The sequence below is a fragment of the Emydura macquarii genome, unplaced genomic scaffold, assembly GCF_026122565.2.
Source record: "Emydura macquarii macquarii isolate MOO-44397 ecotype Brisbane River unplaced genomic scaffold, CSIRO-AGI_Emac_v2 contig_2768, whole genome shotgun sequence".
Classification (NCBI taxonomy): domain Eukaryota; kingdom Metazoa; phylum Chordata; order Testudines; family Chelidae; genus Emydura; species Emydura macquarii.
Genome location: NW_027132905.1, coordinates 1544594 through 1570716, shown reverse-complemented (window position 1 = coordinate 1570716; position 26123 = coordinate 1544594). Strand labels below are relative to the sequence as shown.

Below are 26123 nucleotides of genomic sequence, written 5' to 3'. Positions count from 1 at the left end.
TCACTAATATCTGAAGTTTAGAGGGTCAGAGACAGACACACGCAAGCCGTACAGACATAAAAACCAAAGAAAATAGAGATCATTTGCAATACAGTCAAAAGCCGTGCTCCTCTTTGTCACTTGTATTTCAACATTGTTGGCCTAGGATGGAATTTACTATACTGGTTTGTTACATGATAGTCCGTTGGATACCAGGCACTTTTATATTTGTTGTGTGCAGGTTCTGATGTTACACAGAAATATACCTTTGACTTAGCTGGACAGGAGGTGATAAGAAAAAGCACAATGCATAGATAAGTTGGGAGCAGAGACTGCCATGGCATATTATAGCAAACAGCCCAGAATAACAGGTACAGGGAAATGCTTAGAATAACAACAATCTATGACAACCCTTCTCCTTTTGTTTAAGTCAAGTTATTTCCAGGAAAGAAATTAGATTTATTTATTTATTTTGGATCATCAATTTGAAATATATTTAAAAACCTTCTGAAGTGTGAATGTAAAGCCTTAGTTTCTAGGTCTCTGTGGATTTGTATCAAATGATAAACTGATGATACAATTTACACAGGTGTTTTATTCTCATTAACATCTGAACAAGAGGTACAGACTTCCCACACACTGTGCAGTAGCAATACAATGTTCAAGCTTAACGTAGGCGTGTGGAAAAATCCAAACAGAAATTAAGATTTTCATATATCTTAAAAGTGTCCAAGACAACGTGGCGTGTTCTTACATTAATTCTTTTGGTGTGATCAGACTAATAACGCTTGTTCTGTAAATAGTGACATTTAATTCAGATACCGCACTGGAGCGCCATTTGTAACATTTGCATACCGATTACACTCCGTTTTGGAATGGCTGCAGCACAGAAATATGCAAAGGCTGTGGCCCGTGAAGACCAGCATGATTTCAAACCGTCCATGCCAACACGGTAGTCTATAGATCTGTATAGATCCTGGATCTGACTGTTTGCCTAGCAATAGAGGTACTGATCACAAGAGTGGGTTCCACATAAGACACTGACTGGTTCAAAGCTGCTGGTAGTCTACCTTCAGTGCAGCGAGAAAGAGGAAGGATTGCAGAGGGAAAGGAAAGGCAGTCCCTTCACTCCCAGGGCCTGGAGTAGGGAGAAAGGAATGAGAGAGAAATGATGGGGTGGAATGGAATTGCCCAGTCCCCGTATGACATTGTTTGTGATGCTGTTGCTGTGACGTTGCACCAAGACATGGCAAGGCCGAGTTATAACAACAGTGCTAAGTCCCAAGGGCAGTATCAAGGCCAGGGCATGGCTACACATTTCTCCTGGAGCTCTCTGCACTGTCATTCATTGATGCATTGTTCTCTGGCTCCTCAAGCACCTGTACTGATACAGTCGAACGCAGTGTTCCCCCCTACTGTGCAGGAGTCTACACTGTTTAAAAATAGCATCCGATGGAAATGCCAGGTTCCCGCCATTAACTAGTAAGCATCGCAAGCTTTTTAATCTGACTAACTAGTGCCTGGTTGCAAGGGCAAGAGTTGCTGTTCACCTTGTTGAGTACATTGTCCGGCTAAAGATGGAGTATTTTGCAATCAAGGGAACTCTTTCAAACCTAAAGGAAAATATTTTACACCTGGAAATCAAATTAGTTTATTTTATTCAGCATTTCTCTTTTATATTTGTAAGAGTAAGCGTGTAACTGAGGATATGCAGTGATCTCTTGTCCGGCTTTGAGAGGACCATGATCTGACTTTTCACGCAGCTACAGCAAATCAGAATTGAGGAAAGAAAACAGACAAAACCCCACAACCCTAGAGAAGTGTTATAACACACTGGCTGCTGCCTTTCTAGCTTTGATCCAGGATATGTGCAATAACATGAAATGGCCTTCTGATATGTTATGGAAATATACCAGCTGATGTACGAGAGCTATCCACTTGCCCATTATCATGTCCAAAAAACTTATTCACCCCAACCCATGTGCGCAAGTAAAATTTTGCATGGCCAACCAGTGGTGGTCAGGAGTGAATCATTTTGTAGGCTATGGCTTGAGTGTGACGCTGATGCAAAATTGGTGGAACTTCACAGAGTCCTCAGGAGGTCATTTAGTCCAACCCCCTGTTTTGTTCAATATCTTCATTAATGATTTGAAGGATGGGGTGGATTGCACCGTCAACAAGCTTGCAGATGACACTAAGCTGGGGGGAGTGGTAGATACCCTGGAGGGTAGGGATAGGATACAGAGTGACCTAGACAAGTCGGAGGATTGGGCCAAAAAAAATCTGATGAGGTTCAACAAGGACAAGCGCAGAGTCCTGCACTTAGGACGGAAGAATCCCATGCACAGCTATAGACTGGGGACCGACTGGCTAGGCAGCAGTTCTACAGAAAGGGACCTGGGGTTACAGTGGACAAGAAGCTAGATATGAGTCAGTCTGCCCTTGTTGCCAAGAAGGCTAACGGCATATTGGGCTGCATTAGTAGATCAAGGGAACTGATTATTCCCATCTATTCGACATTGGTGAGGCCACATCTGGAGTCTTGTGTCCAGTTTTGGGCCTCCCCGCTACAGAAAGGATGTGGACGTTAGGAAAAACTTTTTCACTAGGAGGGTAGTGAAGCACTGGAATGGGTTGCCTGGGGAGGTGGTGGAATCTCCATCCTTAGAGGTTTTTAAGGCCCCTGTCAACCCTGGCTGGGATGATTTAGTTGAGGTTGATCTTGCTTTGAGCAGGGGGTTGGACTAGATACCTCCTGAGGTCCTTTCCAACCCTCATCTTTTATGATTCTATGAAGTGCTATTGCTGGCCTTTTAGAGATGTGAAACTAAGGCCCAGAAACTTGCCTGAGGTCACACCAGACAGTTATGACAGAGGAGGAAATTGAACTTGGGTCTCCTTAGGCCCAGGTTCCCACTCTAACCACTGGACCATCTTTCCTTTCCTTTCTCTACCTTGTACCATTGTCCAAGTTCCCTGAGCAGCAGTGAAAGGCTCATCGGTTAGGAGATGACAATACCTCTGTGAGACTTCTGTAGAAGGAAAGTAATGAAAAGGTGAGAAACGTGGCTACAAGGCCCTCACCTCTGGTTCCTTCCATAACCCAAAGCAGCTGCTGGCTGCATTTGTGCATTTCTGGAATAACAACTCCTGGAGATTGAGGGAACTGTCCTTCTCATAGCTCAGGTCACCATGGAAGTGAAGCTGTAGCAGTCATGTTACAAATGCAGCCAGGCCCAAACCCCATATATGGCACCACTGGCTCTGTAACTCTAGTGGAAATGACACCATATGTCTAAATAATGCTTAGCTGATGACATTCATCTCCGCAACATGCTGTTGTTTGCTCATGTGTGACAGACTGACTTCATTTTAACAACACTTGTGTAATTGTGCTGATGGTGATCTTATTGTGTACAGAATTTTTTAAAACTGATCTACAGATAACGCACACACTAATATTTTGTCTCTAAATTGCTTGTTCTTAGATTAGTAGGGATTATAACCCCTTAAAAAACTCTCTTCTGCTGAAGAAATGCATTTAATTAATATATAGGAAATTGTTTTTTTTAAAGTACCCATTAAATGTGGTTATTAAATTTTATCTTGCAAGTATAAGTGAAATAATCTGCGTTTATTGGATGTGTTTTATAGCTCGTATGGCAGTTCATTGTCTTTGGAACATTGATTCTTGCACATGTTCCCCTTATTCAGGTGAAGTCATTATGTGAGTTTAACCTTAGCTTTCAGGGTGGATAAAAATCGATGACTTTTCAATTTTTTAATCAGATTTTTTTCAATTTAAATCAAATACAGGTTTGTTTTTAAAAATACACCTGTTGAAAAATTAAATTTGAAATCGTGACAATCTACATTAAGATTTAAATAATTGCAAGTCAATATGTTTGAACAGTTGCCAGTTGATGAGAATTGACCTTTCTTTAGGAAAATAACTAAAAAGTACAAATGTAAACGTGATTTAAATCAAAGTTTCCTGCTTGGTGATTTAAACTACTTTGATTTAAATCAGTCCACCCCACCCTATTAGCTTTTTGTAGGCTTTTATTTTATGTATACTTTTGAAAACCTATATCCCAGTGTCTCAGTCCCTAACATCACCTGATCTGTATCGAATCTGTGCTTGTTAAAATTCCTCTGGTCGATTGTATTTACTCAAGTCCAACTTTTCCTTTCCGTGCATCGGATTTTGGGTGCTAAAGATGAGATATCTAATGTGTCATCCAAATCTGAGTGTACACAATCAGTGGCTGTCAGTAGATTACTTCCCCCTACAATATAAACCAGGGCAGTACCAATTTAAACCTCCTCAGATTTCCACAATGATTTGCAGAACATTTGCAAAGGCAAATTAAATATCCTGCTTTGAGTAAATGCTTTCCTACTGATGCTGATCAAATTTTAGCACTTCAAAGGCTTTGTCCTAGGGAAGTAGGCCTGTACAATATCCATTCCTATGCGTGTATCTCCTCAATGAAGGCATGCAGCAATTTTATACAAGTAATAATATTCACGTGAATCTTTTCAAGCACTTGTCTGGACTTCAGTTTTCTAGAATGTGGAAATAGGATGGCTTTTATATTCGTTGTGTCTTGCTGGAAGATCAGCAGCCTTGCTGCTAACATATCAAGTCTTCTGATGGCACCACTGTATTCTGCCCTATTCACCCAACCTGCCCTGACAGGGCTTCCTCTGATTCTATTCCACTGATGTATACTGAAGCACATTCTCCAATAAAAAAAAAATCTCAGTTGCGGGGGAGGAGGGAATATCATCCGTGGAACTAAGTTGAATTTATAAGAAATTCTAAATCTTACATGGACCTCAAAAGAAATCTATCAAGAAACAAATGATATCTTGATGACAGTCGTATACTCCTCTGACCTATACTTAAAAATACCATAAAGTATTCTCTGTTCTTGGTATTTGTGGTTGTTTTATATGATTTGTATTACAGTGTAACCAAGATCAGAGGCCTGTTATATATTTAATAAGAGAGAGTCCCTGCCCCAGAGAGCTTACTTACTAAGTAGACAGGCCAGAGAAGGAATGGAAGGGGAGACAGAGGTTAATTGACTCGCCCCAGGCCAAGTGAGTAGGAGGATTGCAGTTCTGTCTGGCTTCTGCTCCTTGCACCCTTCCCTGAATTTCAGGGATCAGGTCCAGTCTGGTCCTTAATAGACATGATCCCAAGATGCAAAGATAGAGAGTGTTTGGAACTGGGCTATTGGCATGGGTCCATCTCGCTCTTTTTTTTCCTCTTTTTTTTTTTTTTAATACAATGCCCAGGTTCTTTGCATTCCTTAGTGATTTAAAAAAAAAAAAAAAAAAAAAATGGTTACACAGTGGGGAGGATACAAGCTCTCAAAATCCCTCCCTTTTTTCCATCTTCTTTCCTCTGTGGCCTCCCTTTTTTGTCCAGTCTTTCTTTATTGACCTATTGACTATAACAGGGCAAAATTTCCCTTTGGGCATCTCCATGGTGAAGTCTAAACAAAATGGGACGATTGATGGTCCGTTGGGCCGCCTTCATAGTTCAAGGTCCTTCCTATTAAAAGAGCGAGAACCCACTGCCATTTGAAACCTGGAAGCCTGAATTAAATTACATGCTTTCCACTTGCGCTCTGCACTCAGACTGAATGTCCTTCTTCAGGCTTTCTGCCTCCAGCAAGCACAGGCTGCATCCAGTATCCTAACCCCCTACATTTACAGCCTGGAAACCCCTCCGTCACACAGCTTAACACCAGCCTGCCTCAGGCAGTAACTACCCAGCTGTTTTTAGCTATGCAAAGGGGCGCGATTGCTCCGTCTGTTGAGGAGAGTGCCTGGATCAGTCATTGGTTTTAATCAGGTCTGTGGTTGCCTTTGGATCTAAGACTCACCTGCTGGCACCCATGAGCATCTTTCAGCATAACACCACCACCAGTATGACACACACACACACCCGCAGTGATACGATCTCTGCCATACTGAAAAGGAAAGCATCCCAAGAAGGCAGCAGCCCTTAAAGAGTGTGATCTGAAAGTTAAATTTCACAACAAAGGCGGGGTCCATCACATATGAGTCTGTGTAAACATTGGCCTCCATGAGCGTGACCGTGTGTGTGGCTTTGCTTTGTGGGGCTGTCTTTATTATTAGCTGGCGCCTCAGGAGCAAATGAGTTACGGGGGTCTTCTGAAGTTGTTCACCTCTGAGAGTGAACGAGAAGGCTCCCATTAGGATGACACATCATTTGTTTCATAATGAGCCACAAAAGCTGACCAGTGACGGGGGAAAAAATAATTAAAACACTTGACAGACACCATATAGACAGAAATTTAATTACATAAATGAACAGTTGTCCCAGAATGAACTCACTGTTTTAAGGATAACAAAAATAATTGCTGGAAGCTTTAACTCTTCTTACAGTCTAGGTTCCAGCCGAACTCTCTAATTACCTGTCCTTGTCTTGTTGTATTAGTTGAGCTTTGGGGAATTGACACAGGGCATGCCTTATTTGAATGCCAAGAATATTCTTTCTTTGCTAGTTCTGTATTACGTGTGGGAGAGCTTAGAGAAGTCTGGGTTTTGGAAAATCCTTGTAGCTGTTTAAAACAGACACCAAAGAAGGTTGCACTGAATGTTAATTTCTCTGACCCAGTGGATTCTGAGGCCCCGTCCAGAGAAACAGATGTGCATGTGCTTACCTTTCCACACGTGAGTAATTCCATCGACTCCAACCAAGCCGAAAAGGTGTCTGAAATGTCTAATAGAAACAGCTCTTGTGCAGTTTTGGTGTGGGCTGTTCTGAAGAGGCATGGAACCTCGCTTGCTATGTTGAGCGTCTCCTCCGAGTAGAACGGCACTTTATGCCGTTCAGACAGCAGAGCTACAAACCCCCTGAACTTTTTTACAAAGGACACAATTACTGACTCTGAACTAACACATCCTAAATGAAACCCTACAACACCCGCTGAAGATATTGCTAAATGTTCGTGCTACAACCCCGGCCGCGGTAAGCCAGCACAGCTCCGTTGACACCAGTCACTGGGACTAGTCATATGTGTAAAGTTGGAGCTACACTGATTGGTGTAGGTGAGGTGAGGATCTCGGCCACAACTTGAGCTTCCTTCCTAAGCTCATCGGCTGCCCCCCAAACTGCTGTTTCCTTATGTGGACTTCTTCCTAATGCTTTGGCCCTGATCCTAGTAATCCCCTGTGTTGGGAAGCTCAGACCTGCTGTGCAGATTGTTAAGATGTCTAATAAATTATTGTGAAGACATTTTACTCTTATGGGGAAAAAGCTCAAATCTATTTCAAAGAAATGGGAATGGTAGGGGATCATGTATAGCCACATGAAAAGCAAAATGACATGTAAATAGTGAGCTGTTTTCCTTGTTGGTAGAATTTTAATCGGAATGCTTACTTTCAAGTCTGTGGTTTGAGAGGATTGTACCGAAAATAGCACAATCAAAAAGGCAGGATACCTGGTGATGAGTGGGAAGTGAAATGACCTATAATGTCTTTCATATTTGGGAGAAACAAAGGGTTTTGAAGCCAACAGCCCACTGCTGTTCCTTTTGCGTAATGCGCACAGCAAAGCTTCCCTCGGAGTGCTGGGAAGGAAGCCAGTGGAAATCCCATTGGCCGATTCTCTATAATGGATGACATTGGAGTGCATAGACAACAAAGCTTGGTAATCTTTTGTTCATTCCCCATTGGAGGTTCAGTCTGACTGAATTCACGGTCAGCTTTGTGTGGCTGGAGTACTGGAATTTTAGGCGTTTCTTCTTGCCCTTTAAGCTGATTATAAAGGGCTGTCTTCAGTTTTCTTTTTCCTCTCTCCACTTTTGTGCTGGGGTAGAGCAACATTTACTTCAAGCTAAGCAATTACAGTGGCTGTTAGCTTCAGGGACCCGTGTCACTGTACCTCAGCTGAGGATTTGGCCCATGATTTCTTTGCAGCTTCCTTACCCCTTTTCTTTATTCCCAGCATTACCTTTCCTCTCAGTTTTAGTGTAGTAGTATAAAGAATTATAGTCTTGCATCTACTGTAATATAATAGGCTTGGACTGAGGGAGCAATCTCATTTGTTTCTGTGCACTCAAGCTGTGTAATGATGAGACCGTAACCCACATGGATGGAAAAGCCACTAGCCCAAACATTAAGGATAAAGATTGTAAGGCAATTAATACAAGACTTTAAAGCATGCCATTATGTTGGCAGACTTTATGCCTCTGTCAGGTCCTGAAGGCACTCAGCTTTCGGACCCAGGCCTGACAAGGCCCCTGAGGGTTTGTACACGCTGTTAACATACTGGAATGAAGTAAATAGAAATCAAACACGTGACTTTGGCAATGCTCATGAACACTACAATATGCATTTTTTATCAGGTTGAATATGAAAAATAGTGCTGGCTGTACAGCTCCATAACAAACCTCTGAGGATGGTACGTCACTGAGAACTGGTTTTTGAGGGCCATTTTATTGATGACTGAAGCAGAGCGATAATAGCCCCTCTCAATACAGCTCTGGGCTTTGGTTCTGGTTACTGCAGGCCTGATCCAAAGTTAAGGCACTCTTTCCTTTGGCTTCAGTGGGTTTCAATGAGATCCTGTTACCAGAAAGACACTGGCATGTTAGACGGAGTCTAGAGAGAAGCAACAAAACTGGTCAAGCAGCTGGATAGATTGATTCATGAGGAAAGAGTAACAGGGATGTTTGTAGAGCAAATGACCAAGCAGTTACCATTGCTTGGCAGATGCTGAGCTGTGACTATTGCTTTCTGTACAAACCATGTTGGTTTCACTATTATCTCATCTCTCTCCCTCTGTTTGTTTGTTTTTGAAACTCTGGGCTCTTGTCATGAGCCAAGTTTGTAAGCTCTTCGGAGCAGGGACTGTCTTGTGACTTCATGTCTGTATAACGCTTAGCCTAGAAGGGCAGATCTTATTCCAGGAGTGGAATTAGTTAGTGTGATGCACAGATGTATAACTAAGAATAGGACAAAGTCAAGAAAGGGGAAACCCGTCACTGAGTTCTGCTGGACAGTGAAATAATCCAAGAGAAGCAATGGAAGCCCAGTCATTCGGTACAATGCTGCAGAACCAGGACGCAAATTGGAATGAATCGGTACATCTTTCAGTCTCTGTCCAAGAGACCAGCCAGAATAGAAAGATAGCAGGTGCTTCGTGTCAGGGTGAATTGGCAGAAGTGACTGGGCTAGCACGAGAACCACAGGTCAAAGAAGATGCATTGGCTCAGTTGGAGAGGGGGATGCTAGAACAGGCTTGGTCTTGCCAACTGAGACTGAAGTACGTTGTATTGGTGCCAATGTTGGAATAATGAGGAATGCTGCAAATTCGAATTAGGGGAGACGGGCAGAGCTGTGTATCAGGAACCTTGGCAATGAACTTGGCTGCAATAAAGCTGACTCAGACTAGTGCTTCTGTACTCTGACTCCCAAGAATCCCAAACATTTCCCTCTCAAACGTTTCTTAAAGAAAAGGCTTTTTTAAAAAAGGTTGCTCATCATTCAAGCGAATATGCTTCTCTCCTAGGTCTCAGACAAAGTTAAAGGGGCGCTGGTTAGTCATGCACTTTTATTGCTTTCTGTCTGGGAAGAATTTCTACTTGTTAATGATTAATTCCAACATTCCTTGTCATGGGTACAGTGTGCATGGAGTGATAAATCTGTGACGGGTTAGAGGTTGAGGTTGCGCAGTGCCGACAATTAGTTTGAGCCACAGGTTTTGCTTTCGTTGGCATTTTCACAGCATTAACCCAGACCTTGTCAATTAAAACCCAGACACATTTTGATGAGGGACATCTCTCTCTAATGATAATTGTAATAATATCACTTTTATTCATTTAAGACCTGTCAAGGCTGGCCATGCTTCCTGGAAGATAACTGCCATGGTTGCACGTTGCCTAAGCAGCTGGTAGGTTGCTTCGAGTTTCTAAGGTGACATTTTGCCAAGCTTCAGAAGTACTGAAAAGCAAGTCAGAGACTGTAGCTACTGTTCACCAACTTCAATGAATGCCGTTTGCCTGTAGCTCGCGGCTACTTGGTTCTTTTTTCAAGTTCTGGAACTAATAAGCACTTGATAGTTGGCCAGAGATCATGATGTGGGTTTACTGGATCTATTATTTGGCTTTCTGTGGTGCTCACCATTGTAGCATTTCAGCGCCTCAGAAACAATTTATGCTCGCTACCCCTTTGAGGGAGAGACTGAGGCGCAGATTGGTGAAGGAGCTTGCCCAATGTCGCACAGGACAAAACCCAGCTCTTCTGACTCATTCTAGTGCATGAACCACAAGACTGTTCTTCATCTATATGTATGGATCTGAATGTTATATCTGGACTCTCTCCTGGAGACCAAATTCAGTTAGTGTAGTTGAGGTAGAAATTAGATTATTTGGTCTCATTTGAAAACCCTTTGATTCGCTAACATGACATGCAAAATAAAAAAAGGAGCAGTCACGTGTACAGTTTATGTTGGGAAAATACCTCTCAGTTCTCTACGGTAGAATGTTAATGAGCAAAGGCAATGAGTAAACACCAGAACAGGGGAAGCTAACTTTCAGGCAAAGATTTTTGGATAAGTAAAATCCTAGGCATGGATTTCAGAGAAGGAGGAAACGTAGAGGAAAAAGCAGAGCTGAGCTGATTGAGGGTCAAAAATAGTCCACTGGTCCAGCACTTGGCTTAAAAATAGAGGAATAGTCACATAGTTAGATTGTAAGCCTCTTGGGGCAGGGACCATCTTTTGTTTTGTGTTTAATACAATAGAGCCCGGACCTTACCGGGGGGGGGGGGGGATCTCTAGGTGCTATTGTTATAATAATAATAACAATGTTGCATTATTCCTATAGCAACGAGAATAATGCCAGCACCGTCAGTGCTTCAGAAGCAAGGCCACAAAATGCACTATGAGAAGGAATGCCAGACACAATTTGTTGCCGAATGAAAGGGATCAGGAATAATAATTGAGAAGTAAATGGACTTGTGCCTCTCTTGACTGTATTTTGAAAGTTCATGGTTATACTTTTATGAAGACAAATAATCCTGTTTCTCACTACCTATGCTTTTTTCCCCCTTTCCCATCAGTGAATTACCAAACAGATAATCTGAATTTCAGTGGATACAGAAATCACATCGTAACAGCTTGAAAGTTGTAAATATTACCCTTTTTTTTCCAGCAAGACTTTTAGCAATTGAGCTATGTATTTACATCTCTTTTTGCTTTTATTATAGGAGAACATTTATCATCATTAGGAGTGATTAACAGAACCTGACCTACTCTGGCCAGTTAAATATACTTGGTCTGAGACTTGCATATTTAAAGGTATTTGAATGGCAAGAGGTGATTTAAGGGCAAACAGGAGCCATTTCCATGTCACTATATTTTTTCATCTTTTGGAACTGGAAAATCTGGGATACAGCACATTTGAACATGAAGTTGCATTTTGCAATTTCTTGTGCATTCTGTGTAGGAGCTGACTTTTTTTAACCTAGCAATTTTATTGTTTTATATTGAAAATGAACCACAATTATTTAGACATAACACAAACCTAAAACAGTGTAACAGCTGAAGGCAAAGATGCTGTAAAAGCAATCTGCAGGATAGGCTTTCCGTAAACCTGAATCCAAACAGCACTGTCTTTTGGTCTTTGCAAGGAAATACAACTAAGGAAGGCACCAGGGTAAAATTGCATGAACGATTTTAAAACAATAGAAACCATCAAAAATTGAGGACTTGCGGGAGAATTGAATTCCAGCTAGAGATGCACATATTCATGGCAGCCCTAGCACTCAAATGTAAAGAGCTCAACGACATTTTTTGTTACGCAGACAAAGTCATTTTGAACAGATTTCCATAAAGGCCTCAGTGAAGAGAACTGGGGGTTTCAATATGTTAGACAGATGATATACGGTATAAAAACCCTCTGTTCCTGTAGGACCCAGTACAAAGCCCGTAGGAGTCAATAGAAAGGGTGCCTGCGACATCAACAGTCATGGCAGGGCACGTAAACTAGAGCCTCATCAGTGACTGAGAAAGAGCCCCACTGCTGCCTTCTCCTTCAGTCAGGAAACGCTGCACATAGGTGGGGGTGGGGGTGAATGCGGAGCTAGGCAGTCCACTGGATCCACGTCCATTTCCAAGGATTGCACATGCCTCTGTTCAGCTTTCTGTTGCTTACTCCTGCCGACTCCTGGGCCATGGTGCTGTTGGTTCCTTGGCAGCAGAGGCAGTCATGTAATCCTCTCTGCCAGAGAATGCAGAACATGAAGACGGAGGGTTCAAATGGTGCTGTGCGTCATTAACTTTCACCCCTGCCTGTACAGGAGCGAATCAGGCCATGTATCAAAAGCATGTGAGCAAGGGGGCAGAATTAGCATAGCAAGTTCAGTCTTTGCTTTATTTCATTTCCCTTGGCTTTTGAGTATTTAAATTAGTAACGAATATTTGGTAATGAAATGTAAATGTTGTTGTATAGACAAGGCCATACGGAAGTATGTGGCAGAATCAGGAATTGAACCCAAGACCCCTGAATCATAACTCATTGCCTTGAGGTCCAGAGAGGACCATTCTTCCTCATCTACGTATTCTAGCAGAAGGCAATAAAAGCAATGAGTGGATGCTCTGAAAATTACTGTCGGTCACTATTAGATGCCCAGATATTAATGTAGGTGCCTAATGTTAGGCATCCAGGTTTGAAAACATTGGCCTTAGATTACACATACAACAATACATTGTCGGGCATGTTATTAACAACAGTTTCTATTGCAGTAGCACCTAAGGGCCACAATCTCACTGAACATCATTGTGCTAGGAGGTGTACAAACATACATGTCAGTCTTTGCCCCAAGGAGTCTACAGTCTAAAAGATAAGACGTAGTAGGTGAATGAGAGACACAAGGGAGCTCAAGTGACTGGCGGGGGAGACGGGAAGAAATACTGGATGTACAGAATCCAGTGTATAATAAGATGTAGGCAACTATTTATTTATTCAAGTAGTGGCAATAATGACTTACATGCATTTATTCCTCGGCATAGGAGATTGGTAGAACGATGATTTCCAGTGAAAGCTTTTCCACATTCTCATGTATATGCCAAATCCTTAAAACTGCAAAATATTAACCAATTATAATAAGGATTTTTGGTGTGGCAGATTGAGACCCTGCAAACACCAACTTTGTACAGAGGCAACACAGTTTTAAGCAGGCAGGACTTCCAGTGAATGTTGGTAAGGTTGAGGGAGGAGGACTCGCCACAAAGGTTATTGCAAGCGCAGAGTTTGGAAGAGTGAAAAAAATTAAATCCCTAGGGTGAGTGGTTACTGACAGTATGCCCTCTGCGTGATTCCGGGCATCATACCAAGGCTGCTAGGTGCAAATGGCAGGATCTGACTCCAGTTTTCTATGATAAGAAGATGCCAATGAAGTTAAAAGGCAGAAAGAATAGAACTGTAACTAAACGCATCCTAGTGTATGGAACAGAGACTTGGCCGGCCGCAGAGAAGGAGGTCAGTAGGCTCTCCACCACGGAAATGAAGCTGTTGAGATGGCAAATGATTGGACGCTCCGTGATGGGAAATGAAAAAAGGGTTAAGAGGGGCCTAATGCATGTTGCCCTAATTGAAGACCAGGCAAGGCTACGCTGGAATGGGCATACCCAGCAGAGACCCGACCCTTAGATTGGTAGGATGGCCCTGCCCATGCTTATGGATGGAAGACAACCAAAGGGGGAGGCCAGAAATTTGGCACGTGGACAGGATATCAGCGAACCTTAGAGAGACCAATTTGTACAACAGCCAGGCATACAATTATCGGTTTTGGAAGAAGGTTACAAAAGTCACCAGCCCTGAATAGGGAAGTGGTAAGAAAGGAGAAGAAGATAGGGTGGGACTTGATGGCCTCTTGAGATCCCTTCCAACCCTACAATTTTATGATTCTATGATAAGGATTCTAGATCAAGAATGTTCTTGCCCATATACAACCTTATCCTTGAGATGCTGCTGTTTGTATGTTATATGTACTATGTGTATCTCTTTACATATGTTTGTCTGCTGAATAGATTTTATCCTACTAATGTGTGCAGGATATTGGGCACAGACTTCTCTTTGGTGGGTATACATAGCTAATATACTTTAGTTCCATCAAATATTCCCCTCTATAAATATGCACAGTATGTTTTTAAAACTTGTTGCCTTCTTTTCATTATATATTGACCCTGCGGCCACTGATTTTAAGGTTTGTGTGAACTCTCATTGTGCAACAACAGATACCTGTATGTGTTCATCTTCTTTCCCCAAGACCTGAGACTGTTTTCCACTGACCTGCCAGCTGAAATTTACCCTTCCTGGCATGAAGCCATAGTCAAGTGCCTTTCAGCAAACTCTCAGCATTAATTCTGAGCTGATTTCTGGGATGCAATTCACTGGTCCTGTTATCATATCAAAAGGGTTGATTTGCATTTCTTGCACGTCTCAGCATCGCCTGCCTCTGAGAATGCTGGAGGGGGAAAGTTAATGTAATTTGATAAAATAACTAAAATGAGTCTATTTACAGTCTTGCAGCTTTTAGTGTGAGGGAATTTAAATGCAGACCCACAGCCACCAGTAAATGTAAACACATATGTACTGTATTTAGGCTGGGCATGGAGATACATTTTTGTCCCAGGAATAAATATTAATATTTTATCTAAAGGCTGAATATTTTGCGGGGTGTCCTTTCATTTGTATTTCTCTCCTTTATTTTGATTTCTCCTTCTGTAATCCTGTTCTCTGTATTTCTGTCCACATTACTGCATGTGGATCTGTTTTATTTTCATTTTCATCTGATCCTGTCAGACACATGGCTCTCTGCAGCTTCCTCTGTAAGATGGCATTGAGCAATCATGCCAGCATCATTTGTACAATCTGAAACATTTTTCTCATGATATTTTGAGCACATTCAAGGCTGGAAATGCCATATGAATGGCAGTGTTGCAGGATTCTTTGCTAATTCGTATTCAGCTGCTGGTATTTGTATGCAAAACCAAATGTGAATGAGACCTCGTTCATTTCCAATATAATATAGTATAAGATGATCTATACATACTATCATTTGGGCCAAGTGAATTGAGAACTGACTTTGATAGAAATCCCCAAAGGTGCACAGCACTCAAATGCTGATAAGGAACCTTTCAATTTGTGTGAGTAACTCATGTGTAGCACACGTTTGACTATAAAGGTTGTAGGGATTTCTTTGTTTGGTTTAGGTGATTTGACAGATGATGTTAGGTATCTGTAAGCCAATTTTCTGCTTCTTGTCTAACTTGTGTTTTATTTACTATTTTTACAAGGACCTTTCTTCTACTTATTCATTGTACTGCAATGAGTACAGGAATAAAATGATCATCCTATGAAAACATATTGGGCAGAGCTCTCAAATATATTACGATTCATCATTCTCATTTGAGCTTTTGGTCCCGCACGTTTGCAGCTAGCAAATTTGCAAACATCTATCAATTTTGCAGGCTCCTCACTGCCTGATGACAGCTCTCTGCAGACTTTTATATAATCCCATTTCAGATTTCTTATATATTTGTGACTGCAGACCATGTAACTCCGAAATTTACTTTCAAAGTCAAAGTGCAGGATTTGTAGAACAGTTGTTGCTTTTCCTTTCAATTTTCCCCCTCTTTCTGTTGGATTTTTTTTTTATCAGAAAGGTTTTGATTTCTTTAGTTCAACATAGGAAACAAATATGTGGGTGTTTGTTTTTACACAGAGGTGTGTGTGTGTGTGCTTTGAAAACTTGATTTGGTGACATTTAAATTTAGCAAAGTCAATAATGGGAATTGTATAATGAACAGTGTTTAAAGGGAGATCATAGCTACTTCTGTCTCACCTTGACTGGTTTGCATTTCTCTTCCTTCTGACCTTGGCCATTTCATGTTGTCATCTTTGATTCTAGCTTCTCTTTATTTATTTTTTTTCTTCCCTTACTGTATACTAAGATTTACACTGCCTGTTAGGATCATCACATTGCAGTGTTTGATGCACTGCACTTAATAGAAGCACTCTGGTAAGAGACTGCATTACCTCTTCAAATTGATGTGTCTCTCTTAATGTATGATTTCCAAAAGAGGAGAACATTTTAAATTTTGGATCCTGGAAATTAGAAGCCAGCGTTCTTAATGCTACTTTACCCAGACAAAATGAAAACCTCAGTTAGAAGCTAAAGGATCAGTGGTTGCCTAGTACCTTAGTTGAAGTATAGTTATTATGCAGGCTATGTTAAAGGGCACTTTCTTGCATTAACTCATCTCTGATAACATGGAGAGTGCTCTGCGTGTCTTGTTTTTTTTTAAAGCCGATTTCCTTACAGAGTTGTTAATGTTCAGGGCTTTTTTCCTTGACATTTTGGACAATTTAGTGACAGCACAAGCGCACCTATTAGTCTTCTACTAGAAACTGACTTCAGCAGAGAGCTGATGGATAATGGCCACACCTTCCAGCACTGGCTGGTGTTAAATGTCAAAAGAATGCCTGAGTGCCGTATGTGTAAAATAAAATGCTGGTGTGCATAGAAATTGGTGTGCAAACACAGGTGAGGAAATGAAGGCTAGACGTCCCTGTTTCATAAACTCCTTGTTACCTTCCCTTTAAGGCTGTTCTTGGAAGCCCAGCGTTTTATGTTTTACTGCTAGTGCCAGCTGTGATGTGGGAATCTATAATGTATTTCAGTGGAATGGGAGCCAAAGGGCATGAGCCTTGACTCTCAGAGGAAGCTTTATAAAAAGGGACCAACACAGCCGAAGACAGAGCATCATTTCACCTTTGCCTGCTCCAGAAACCTGGCTCTCCCCTGGATTGTGCCTTGGGTAGTCATTTACACCTGTGCCACGTATGTGTAAAACAGGACAGGCGAGCCCCTCAGCTGCGCAGAGCTTATGTTCAGGACGGTAGAAATGTGGCTCCGAGTCAACTTTCCGCTCCCTTGATCATGGAGCCTCAGAGGTAGTGATATAGGGATTGTTTAGATGAGGGATGGCTGTATGTGCCCCTCCCCCTGCCCCAACACACCCCTTACGTCCCACTGTGGCAGGCAATTTACAGAAACATAGTAAGATACAATCCTTGATCCAAAGAGCTTTCATTCTGAATAGGCAAGACCAAGTATAGATGAGGCAGAATGATTACCCCATTTCACAGAGGGGGAACTGAGGCTCTGGGAGATCAATGCCAGTTTCTCACCCCTATATTCTCACTGAGCAGTTACCTTATTTCGTGAAAGGGTGGCAAAATCTGGCTCTGTGAGACTTGCCAAAGGCTACCGAGGAAATTCGTGGCAGAGCCTGGAATTTAACTCGGCTCTCCTGAATTTTCATCTGGTTTAACTGTTTCAGGATGCCGTGCTTGGGAGAACACCATGCAAATCATGAACTTTGATGACTAGCTATTGTGCAGCTGGGAGGGAAGGGAGACGTTCATGTATTGGGATTTTGGCTATGTTAGTAATCATCATTTTATACGTGAAAGCCTAAAAAGTCTCAATGCTACAGTCATTGCTCAAGGAGAAAAACACTCCAATCACACCGGCCCAGATCCTCAAAGGTATGTGGGATCCTTCCCCTGATCTGAGTCTCAGTGTCCAAGTTACATGCAGAGCATAATTCACAAGTATCTCTAACCACTCATGGAAGTTGAAATTGCACCAAAGCCACAGTAAGAAAGAGGAGCGATGGTTCAGTGAGGAGGGTGCTGGTCTGGGACACAGAGACCCGGGTTCAGCTCCGTGCTCTGCCGCAGACTTCGTGTGACCTTGGGCAAGTCACTTCGTCTCTCTCTCTGCCTCTGTTCCCTACCCGTGCAATGGGAAGATAGCCCTGCCCCTGCAGGCCTGGGTGAGAATCGGTATGTTACAGATGATGAGGTGCAGTAATGGGGGCCAGACCTAAGATAGGTGGGTCATACAGCACACTCCCGATTGTATGGTTAGCAGGGGGCATGGATTTTATTCGGCTAGTCAAGAGGGCAGGAGCCATTCGGCCATTCCGCAGCAGGGTGAGCTCCCCTGCGTCTGCAGCCCTTCCTCACAGCACTGGCTGGGGTCTTTGTTCTGTCCCGCTCACTCACTCCCATGAACGTGGGTGGTGGGGGAGGCTTTGGTGTTGGTGGGGCAGAGCCTTCCAGGGCTCTGCTCTGCCTCGCCCCACTAGGACAGCAGTCTGCCTTGCACCTGCAGGGATTGGAGGGGTCAGGCCTGTGGCAGCGTGGGGTGTCCTCTGCAGCCCCGCCATCACTGCCCCACTTCCTCCCTCCTGTGATAGCGGTGCTGCCTGTGCGGCTCGTCATCCTCATCCCAGTCCTGGCCAGGGGGTCTCTGCTCTGTTATCCGAATCCTTTGCTCACCCGCCAGCATCAGGGACGTGCTGCAGAGGGCGCGTCTCTCCTGCTGGGGGACAAGGAAAGGACCTGGATAATGCGGAGGTTCGGATGAACAGGACTATGCTGTAATAATCACCACTGCTGCTGATTAGACTAATGAACGTGAGATTCGAAGCCACACATTTTGTGAGCATTTTCTCCTGCCGTCACAAAAACAGCCTCCCAAAGAAACGGCTCTGAGCCTCCTGTCTAATAATTGAACTTTTATCTAAGGTGTTAGTGGCTGTAGCCAGAGGGCTTATGCGCTTTCCTGCTGACAGGTATTCAACCTAATTGCCCCCAGGTTTTCTGATTATCTCTAACACAGCTGTCATGTTCCCCCCTTCAATAATGAGCCGTCATCACATGCCTGAACTTCAAGAGCTTTGTTTTCTGGAAATAAGCAAAATTATTGCTAAGCAGCTCTGTCTGGCTTCCTGAACTTGTCTGAGGATGGTACTGAAGGGGGCCCCTGTTGCTTTTATGTGGCACAATACGCTGTTAGTCACGGTCTCCATTGCACTGCTTCCAGTGTTTTCTGGGCGCTGGGACCCTGCTAGGTGGGAGGGTCCCAGAGCTCGGTTCTGCAGCCGAAGCCCAGAAGTCTACATTGCAATAAAACAGCCCCACAGCCTGAGCCAGCTGGCATGGGCCAGCTGCAGGTTTTTATTTGCAGTACAGACATACCCGATGATAGCTACGTGACAGCCTGAGATTGCTTCTTTTATATAATGTCAGCAAAATGCTTGAGACTGGGTCACGTTCGGCTCAAAATGCGCACGCTTTTCAGCAGCAAAAAATTCACAAAACCTGGCAAAATGGCTTTTTTTCCCCCCCCCAAGTTAAAAACAAAGGGGAACCCTCCTCCCCACCCCCCTCCAATCCTGAGTGAGCTCTTCCTTTTAATTGGAACATTTCTACCTGAGATAGATTGTTGGATGAACCGCACTAGGGGGGAGATTCTCAAAAGAGGGTGAGGGAATTAGGTGCCCAACTCCCACTGGCTTTCAGTGGGAGTTGGGCACCTTTGTAAATCTCCACTATGGCCTGATCCTACAATTGGATTCAAATGGGGCATGACTCCAGCAGACGTGCACAGAGGTTCCGATGGGGTTTCTATAGGAGCCAAAATATCCTCCCCCAAAGCTCTGATTACAGGTTTCAGGCCCTAGATACGTACAAAGAATTATGATCGTTTTATTAATACTATGGGGGGAGGGGCGTTGTTTGGTTTAAGCATTTTGTGATATGAGTGAAGGAAAAGTCATTCCCTGTTAGAGGACAGTTTTTGTTCACGGCCACAGGCAAGAAATTATTTGTGAAAGGAAAAAAAACCCTTCAAAATGCTGGGACACCTCCCAAAAGCAGCATGTTTTGGTCAGATGTTCCCCAGGCTAGTTCTGCTCTATATCATCTGGGAGACATTGCTGTCTGTGTTGAACTGGGCTGCAAGTTCAGCTGTAGTCCAGTTAGTGCAGCAATGCGGGGGCCTAAAAGGGTGGCCTTGGGTCTACCCCATGCTGGATACATACCCAGAGCAGTTGACACTTCCTGGAGAGCAATGGGAGACTATCTCAGAGAGACCTACTTCTCCTTTACTCCAGGCAGATCGTTATCTCGCAGTCTCGACCTTCGTTTGGGGTGGGGACATATCTTTTTGTTTAGTTTCGTTTTTTATGAAGAAGGAAAAAGCAAACCCAAAATAACAAAAACCAAAATTGATAAAGAAATTAATTCCGAGTGATCACTGTGCACAGGAGTAAATTTAAAAAAAATAAAAGTTGTGCCTTCCACACTCTTTTCAGAGCCCTGCTGATATTGACAGTAACCAAGGAGAAAAAGGAACAAAGCCACGGAGTATTAATCTAATCTTTCTTCAAAAGACAGTAAAGGGAATGGTTGTTGATTGTCAAGGCAAGAAGCATATAGACAGGTATTGCGAACACTCCAAAGGAGGAGTGAAGAAGCGAATTATAAAATATAGATGTACGCACAATATGATACTAGAGTGAGTCGTTTTAATCATATAGGAAACAAGTGATTTTCTATAGGTAAGGCTCTGCGTTTCATAGCGGTTGCTGGTTTGAGTTGACCAGCTGTCACCCCTATTTTCAAAACCACCTGGGGAATCCTTGTCACTAGAAAACTTCAAAAATGGCTAGAGAAGGACCAGTGATGTGCAAATAACCACAAAGGCGTTATTTCCTCTGAGGAAAGGTGGAAAAACTGGACATGTTTAGTCTTGAGAAAAGAACAGCGTAGTAGGGGACCTATTAATAGTCTTCAGGTATGTTAAGGGCTATTATAAAGAGGATGGTGATCGAGTGTTCTCCATGTCCACTGGATGTAGGGTTGGTGCCAGAGCCAGGATGAATGGATGCACAAAGGGTTCATAAGAAAGGTAACAGAACCTCAGCCCCAGAGGAGCCACCTCTGCAGTGGAGATTCCCCTTTAAGGGGATAGTCGCTTCCAGATGGGAGAAGGTTCAGACTGGTGCTGAGTACGCAAGAGGCTCTGTATTCCATCATTAACTCCCTTAGCATGCCATTCAGGTGTATCTGAAAGGCGAGAGGGAAGACATGGCTGAAGCGTTAAAATGCAACAATATGACAAAGGAAAGACATTCATTAGCATGATGAAAATCCTATAAATGCAAATGATTCTAAGTGAGAAAAGATGAGTACATGCATTTATAGGTATCTTGTTATCGTGTTCTCTTGGATCTTTAGGGACAAAACAGCCACTCATGCATGAAGAGTAAGCAGACTTACAGTATGTATAAATAATGTTTGAAAGGGTTTCTCATGAATGCAATTTCCATCTGTATTTAAAAAACGGCTACTTAGGCAAATTATAATTTGGATGACACCAACTAATCCTCTGTTAATTAGGATGGGAAATGGGAATATATTCAATGAAAATGGACTTGATATTTTGCTAGTCCAATTGTACTTTGCTCATCTCAAAGAATAAACTCGTTTTGCCCAGAGTTTTTGGAAGGCTATAATTTAGCTGATTAAAAAAATGAAGAAGAATTTCTTGGAGTTAAGCCCTATGTATTTGGTTGACAGCATTGCCACTAAGAACACTGTGAACTAAGTTTAGAATAATAAATGAGTAATACTTTCAGTGTTGCTTTACGTGTCTTAGCATTGCTGATTATGTAAATAGTTCTATTAATCGCATCTTGTGTCAGTATCACTGCTTGGTGGCCTTCTGTTAACTCAGCCGTTCTCAAGTCAATCAAGTCATGTGGTCTGAATATTAATATGCATCATTTGTTGTTCACTTTTGAGAGTCCTTTACAGCTAGGCAGAACAATGTACTTTGCAGGTTGAAAAAACGTATCTAGGAGATAATTGGGACTGTGAAAACTAAGGACATATTTCTGTATAACTCTGGATATTGCTATTTGAATATCAATACACTGCAGGTTTGAATTAGGAGAAAAAATGAATGCAGACTAATTCCACTTAATTTTTAAAGGGATACCATGTTGTAAAACATGTTTTCAGTTCAAACTATTGTAGCTGCTATTGTTACAAGTAATTCTTAAGATGCATTCTGACGATCCCCAGGCAAAGTGGTCTTTTGGGGCAGCAGGTAGCTGGACACAATGTAGAGTAGTCCCAGAGAATGCTCTCAATTACAGCTGGGAAAGATTTGGAAGTTGCAGATGTAGTGTGAAGTCCCTTGTGCAGGTGTAGTGTGAAGCCCCTTCCTCTGATCCTTCCCCTGCCCACATCTCAGCTAGACCAGAGATCTCGCCCCAAATATGGGTAGCCTGGTGGAATGACGAGTGCTAAAACCTGCTATGGATATTTGAAGGGGATCTAGACTAGCAGGAAGAAGGATTATGTAAAATGGTTCAGAGAGGTAGAATTGGTATGATCAAACTGAGCAGGTGTAAAGTATCCTAGAAATCAGGCCAGTTAGACTGTGCAGTGGTCTTGACAAGAAGTGGAATTCCAGATCCTCTGGATATTTAGTCCACATCCATCTATCCTATGCCTACATCTGGTTACCTACTCACAAACATGTTGTAGGGAGTTATCCTTCCTTGGCAAGGGCACCTACTTTGATGCCTGCCCTAGTCTTGGGAGCAGAATTTGGCAATCAGGCCAGATTGTGCAGTGGTTTTGTGATGTAGGCAAACGACCATTTGAGAGAGGTTGAGACCCCCAACATAATTCTCTTGTGACCTTAGCCAGATTTGAATTTGGGATTCCAAGGAGAAAGTCAGTGCATTACTCACATTACATCACGTTCCCCTCCTAGAAGAAGGTCATTGCCAATGACAAATTCTCTCACTAACCTTTTACAAATGGTTTTTCTGTAATTCTACCTCTGCTGAAGGGTAAAACTGTATCCAGTAAACTGAATCAGTGGTGCATGCGGACTGAAATTTTGCAGAATGAAATTGTGGGGCCGTAACAGATTGTCTGTCTGTATTTTCCACGCTTCCTTTTCATCTCCATCTTCCTTCCCCTTCCTTCTCTTTCTTTCATTGGTTTTTGGTGTTAGAACGGGCATGCAAAAAAAGTTGTGAGTGATCTAGTAATTAAAGCAAAGATTGGGATTAAAGAGGAGCCTGACTTTTAATCCATGTTGAGCAGTTGACACATTGTGTCTCTTGATCTCTTAGTGCCCCCAGTCAACCCAGCTGGCTAAATTGGCAAAAGCAGGAATGTCACTGAATACCAGAGACCAAATTCTCCCATTATGGTGTGGTCAAATTACAGGAGCTATATGGCTGTTTTAACTCAGTGCAGGCAGACATCACCTGTACAGAGCCGTACCAGACCATTGGAGTGTAAAGAGAAGCTCTAAGACACCTTGACACAACACCCCTGAGCTACACTTTGTGTAAACCAGCCACTTTCCAGTATCTGGTCTAATTTACAAAATGTATTGCAAGTCAACATATCCTCAGTTATGTGAAGGTGTTCATTTTAGTGGTGCCTTCATCAAGGGCAAATTCGTCTATAAGCGAACTAGGAATGAGATGATGCACATCTTCTGTGAGATGCCAATTCTCTAGTCCCACCAGAATTCCACAAATCAAACTGGTTTTGATATCTAAAGTGGTCTGGATGCAGTTTAGTTTGTCGTTTTAAGGTGCAATCATTTCTAATCCAACTTCAGAATACTGCATCCGGCGCTGCAGCTGTTCTACCTTGCCTGATGAGTTTTAGTTTCGTTTCAGAGAGATTTGCTTGGGGCATCCAAGTTGGGTCAGGAGCAAATATTCTCAGCCAGATTTTTGTAACTACTGAGCAAGAAATATCTTAAATCTTATCAGTTTTATCATGAAACCTTTCCAGTGTGCCACTCAGAGGTCCCTTGATGAGACTTCAAGTAACATGCCCTGGAACTATGAGGCCTAAGCTGTTGGTGTTCTTATTTTAAGATAAAGTGTCTTTGCTTTACATTCTCTTTGACTCTGGTCATCCTCACAAACTCAATCAAAGCATCTCAGAATTCAGGCAGACACTGAATGGAATCAAAAACCTAGGAGTGCTTAAAAATAAAACAGATTTATATATAAAGTTATGCTGTGAGGGTTGGGGGGCTTCCAGCAAGTGTGTCTGATCTATGGGCAATCACAAACGTGACTGAAGCTGATGGGGCTGCGGGCCACCCTCCAGGCTAAATGAGGGAACAGTTAAATAGTCCTTTGTTTAGTGATGATTGAAACAATGGAAGCCACTGCCCAAAGATTGGACTTGAATGCAAATTTAGAGACTGGGGATTAATTTAATTGCAGCTGTCTGTGTGCATGATTAAAAAAATAAACAGTGAGCAGACAGACAGAGCAGCAAATAGCCAAGAAAAAGCAGTGTGAAAGCAGGAGACAGCAAGAGAAATACTGGTAACACGGCCCTGAGAGAAAGCAAAAGAGAGTTCTTTTAGGGCAGAGTGCTGGCTGGAAAGGCAGGCTTGGAATTGTGAACAAGGAAATTGTGTCCTGTTGTTTGAGCCTACTATATACAGGGAAACAGGACGTTGTGCACATTCTGTGTAAATAAACAGGATTGTCTCAAATACATCATTCCAGGTAAATTGCTTCTCTTAATGAAAACAGCCCTGAATATTGGCTAACTGCTCGGGCCAAAATGGGCAACAATAAAATTTGCCTCTTTGACCTGCAGCAGAACTCAGTGAAAATGCATCTTCTTTTCTTCATCTGGCTTCACAGCACCTGTGCCCCATGTCTCTCTTTAAATCTTTATTTTCACGCTTTGAAATGTGTTCTACACCTGGCTTTTGGCCAGTAGTCCACCTGCATTCTGCTAAATGGAGCCAGCCAATGTAGAGCCATTGCTTTCCTGACACTAATAATATGACCAGATGATTTGGCAGGACGTGCTGCTGCTTGCACAAAGCACTTAATCTGCTCCTATTAAAAAGCAAAGCTAACCAAGATTCTCTATCTTTTCTGCAAGGCTTTGAGCCCCATGGGGCAGCCCTCTGGTCTCCAGTATATGCCAGTATATAATCACAAATTATATGGAAAGTTGAAAGCTTTGGATCCAGATGGGTCTCTCAATGTGGGTGTTCTGAAAGGCAGAGAGCAGTATATTCAAGGGCTGAAAGGCCAAGGAGCTATCCAGGAGTATATATCCTTTTGTCAGCCAGATTCCTTTATTTTCACAAATATGCTTGGTTTTAAAACATCTGCATCATATGCATATGCCATAGCCTTTTTTTCTTAATAATTAATCAATCTGTATCTCTCAGGCAGCTCTGCTTATCAGAAGGGATTAAAGCCTGGTAGTATTTAATCATCTTGTGTTCCACAGAACAGTAACAGCCTCCATTTCCTTTCTCTTCCCTCTTCTCCTTGTCTTTCCCTTGTCTTTTCTGAGCACATAGCACAGCTTATCCTGTGGCTGTATGGTCTTTATATACAGAGCGACAGGTCTTTTTGACTTTGTATTCATTACATCAGCAAGTAGTCCTTCAAATGGACTTACTGATTGTGAGAAGGTCAAAGGCTGGGGAAGTTGAGAGCCAACATTTGAAAAGTTCAGACTCTTGTAGAACAGTGGTACTGTAAATACTTCCAGGAGAGGGAACTATAGCAGCATATCAGGAGGCTTGGTCAGCGGATAGTTGGCAAATTGTCTGTTCCAGTGAGTTCTGACTTCATCTCCCGTAGCTGACCAGCCTCCTCGATCCTGCACATTTATTAGAGTGGCAAACATCATTTTCCATGAAAAAAGACTCTCTACTCCTTTGCTGCCCTACCAGCATCTGAATAGAGCCATTCACATGGACAGCGCGTGGACTATGAGCATGTACATTTTCTCATTCTGTTGAAATCAGTGTAATGCAGGGAAACCTTCTGGATCCTGAGCTTGTGTCCTAGGGGGCTCTCCAGGGGCGTAAGAGGGGCTATATAGATGTATTCCCATTTTCACAGAGAACACAGGTTGCTAATCCTTCAAATTAGATTAAAATAACGGTCACCATCTTAATCTAATTTGGCACCCTCATTAACACAGAGGATGCAAAATGCAGAGCTTGAGTTGACAACCTCTTCTTCGTTCTTAAGTCGTGTTTCTGTCGGCAGGGGAGCACGGCATGCAATGGTCAACATGGCTGCAGTGATGTACCAGAGGGTCAGATGTGATCTGTAAATGAATTACTTCATTCAAATGCCACTGGGACCTACATTTTGTCCCTGATCATTCAAGAGGACACAAACTCCACCAGTTCTTACT

At 42.6% G+C, this 26123-nt stretch overlaps 1 protein-coding gene across 3 annotated transcripts in view; it reads left to right on the top strand.

The window, feature by feature from the left end:
- SGCD (sarcoglycan delta) overlaps positions 1 to 26123 on the top strand; it is a 425473-nt gene that overhangs the window by 168446 nt on the left and 230904 nt on the right. The window lies entirely within an intron of this gene.